Source organism: Fukomys damarensis, unplaced genomic scaffold (assembly GCF_012274545.1).
Source record: "Fukomys damarensis isolate Sample0158 unplaced genomic scaffold, DMR_v1.0_HiC HiC_scaffold_18, whole genome shotgun sequence".
NCBI classification, from domain to species: domain Eukaryota; kingdom Metazoa; phylum Chordata; class Mammalia; order Rodentia; family Bathyergidae; genus Fukomys; species Fukomys damarensis.
Window position 1 is genome coordinate 52,105,238 of NW_022900930.1, and position 3,464 is coordinate 52,108,701.

The following is a 3,464-nucleotide window of genomic DNA, read 5'->3' on the forward strand; positions in this document are numbered from 1 at the left end:
CTCTGTGGTGCTCACTCTGGTCCTCACTCTGTGGTACTAACAGCTCTGTGGTGCTCACTCTGTGATACTAACTGTGGCACTAAGTGTGGTCCTAACTCTGTGGTACTGACTGTGGCACCAACTGTAGTACTCATCTGTGGTACTCTGTTGTTCTAACTTCAGTACTAACTCTATGGTACTGACTCTGTGCTACTCACTCTGTAGCACTCACTCTTGGTACTAACTCTGTGGTACTAACTGTGGTGCTAACTGTAGTAGTAACTCTGTGGTACTCACTCTGTGGCACTCAGTCTGTGCTCTGGAATGGTTAACTTTAGAAGGGACTTCAGCCAAGCCTGTCTGGAGTGTTTGTGCGCTGATCTCTTACCCACCCATCTCACCTAACCGGGGCCTACAAACCCAGATCCAGGGAGTGTGGGTGGATGGGTGGTCAGTCCACTGCAGGACTCGGGTTCTGGGCCACATTTCTGGGTGAGGTGCCTCTGTCATTAAAGGTGTGGCAGGTCCTTGAGGGTCCGATTCTTGGGCAAAAATAAAAAAGTGAGAAGCTCACTTCTGTGAGTTGGGCTGAGAGGTGACGTGGCATCCAGTGACCACTGAGCATTTTGATGTCCTATCTTCCTTCCGTCTCCTGACAGTTGGTTTCTGTCTCATCATCTTTTGTGCTTACAAAAGTGGCACGTGTGTTGGCACAGCCTCTACTGATGGTAACGAGTGTACACGGAGTGTTTCTAAGAATGGCTTTGGTTTAGAGGAGGAATGTTGACGGACACTGCGTTCACTGCCAACCAGGTGCGTCAGCTCTGTATTCCTGAATGGAAGTAAATTACCTTACGGGGTAAATTGCAGTGCTGAAATATCACCTTTGCATAGTTTTGTCCAAAAGAAAAGCTGAAGAATGTCTTACTTCTACAAAACAGAGACCCACTAAGCTGCTTTTGATTGTAACTGGCCTAAATATTTAATATGCTCTTTACAATACAGGGTTGTTTATTCTGTGATTGCTGAAATTCTGTTATTTTGATCACTGTACTTCCAAAACTCACAGAAACAGCACAGCATTTGCTATTATTCCTTGTGTTATAACCAGCTGTTTGAAGAAAGGAGAAAATACTAAATACTAGGGGCAATTAAATTAAGAAATCGAATGGGTTGCCCTTGTACATTTCAGTAACTTGTCCAGGTCTAAGCCAGAGTTCAGCTTGTCAATAGTGAATGAGAGATTTCTGAAGGAAGTAACAGGCACAGAGGGTAAAACCAAATCCCTCTGGATGGACAAATATTAAAAACAATTTTACTCCATGATGATCTTTCTGTAAGTCAGGGTAAAATACCCAGCTGGTGACACTGAGCTGCTCAGTTTCTCCAAGACATAGGGTTCTCACAGTTGCACTCTCACTGCTGATGACTGTGACATATTTGACAAATTTGTTCCCCAGAATCTTCATGGGAAATGAGTAAACATTTTGAAAAAAAATTCAGATCATCTTAAGTGAACCTGACGTTACTTGGCTAAAGAGGCTTCTGCCCAGATGAGAATTTATCTTCCTTTTCTGCTCCTTAGCTCACCGGGAGGCTGGAGGAGGTGCTGGGCGTGTGCCAGCTCTTGGGACTTGCTGGCTGCTGGTGGTCAAGCTAGGTCACCTCCAGGCTTGGATGAGGAAGTCTGCCTGGCCAGGGAGTGGGGTTCCAGGGACAAATCTGAAGCATAATAAGCATGGACAGGTCCTTGGCTTTCCAGTTATATACACCACTTGAGTGAAATCTTGGTGTGCACAGATATTCCCTTCAACTGTTTAATTAAGCTGAACGATTAATCCTAAAGACTGGAGCATTCCTAGAGAGCAGCTTGCTTTTCCCCCTCTTTTCAGTGCTCAGAATGCACTCAGTAAATGCAAAACTATGAGCGTGTTGAATGGGAGGTAGCCCAGCAATTTGTTTTCCTTCCTTAATGCAGCTCAGCCCCTAGAGAGCACCTAATTAAGGCCAGATTTAGAGACAAGTTGCTTTCTGCAAGTTCTTTTTCTGCCCGAACTCTGATCCTCTAACCTGTAGGTCTTAGTGTGGCTGTAGGATTTGGCAACATGCATTGAGTGCAATGCAATTCAATACGGAAGGGCAGTACCTACATATTTTGCTTTTCAAATACATACATTAGAAATGGAACTGTCTTTCAAGCATGGCTATGGGGCATAGTGGTATTCAGGTCTGGGTATGGAGCCTGAGGCAGGAGGGTTTCATACTGAGTGAGGTCAGTTGAGGCAACCTAGTGAGATTCTCAAAATAAACATTTTAAAATTTTAAAAGTCAATTGAGCAAAGCAGTCAGTCAGAAGCCATTCCCTCTGAGGTTTGTTTGTTTTTCTTCCCTAAGATCCACTGACACCTGTTTTAAGAAAGTAAAAGGTCAGCATGCCGGTTATTGGCTTATGGACCCAGCAGGATTTCCCAATTTTGAGACTGAGAGCTGTCCCCGCGGCACATACGCCACTCTCTGTTTTCTGCTCCTCATCAACGATAGCAGGGTTGTTTCTGTTTCTCTGCTGTCATGAATGGTGAGGCACTGAAAAGCGCAGTGCTAACGTCGCTTGGAGACCCCAACCCAATTCTGAGTTGTGTACTCACAAAAGTGAGACTTCTGTCATTGATGCACCATCCCGCCAGCCAGGTTTGGAGGACCCCCCGCCCTGCCAGAACCGTGTCTGGAGGTCCGCACAATGTGGCCTGCCTGCCTGCAGTGCGCAGTGGTTTGTTTCTCTTCTTGTTGGTGGGTTGCTTGGTTTCCACAACAGCTGTGCTAACAGATGTCAGGGGTGTCAGGGTTTGGCTCATGCTCAGCGATGCTGGGCAGCTTTAAACATGATGTTGGCTATCTGTGCATATTCTTGGGAGAAACGTCACGCAAATTTTGTGTCCCTACTTTATTCAGTATTTTAATTGTGATTGAGTTGTAGGAGTTCCTCGTAGATCCTGTATAAGACACATATTGCAAATATTTTCTTCCGTTTTGCAGATTTCCTTTTTCATTCTTTGTTTCCTCCACTCTGTAGAGGCCTGCTAGTTTGCTATATGCCTACCTATTTTCTGCTTTTTATTACCTGTGCTCTTTGATCCCACTTGTCTAAAGTGTGTTAAATAATCAGACACTTAGAAGCAGAAAGTAAGGAGAGTGTTGGCTTCCAGGGCCTGGGAGAAGGCAAGGTGCAGGCACTGTTTGAGTGGAAGAGGTCAGGTCTGAGCCCAGAGTCAGCACTGCTGTGGGATACACTGGAAAGCTCATGAAAACCGGAGCTGTCAAGGTAAATGTTCTTACCTCGGAAATCAATGTATGCAAATTTGAAAAGGGAAGGGATAAACTGCCAAGAAATTTGTCTTTAAAAGTTTAACAAACCCAACTGTCATAAATACTGCATTATGTTCAGCATCTCTTGCTTTCAAGTGAATATTTTCAATTCTTCAACTTTC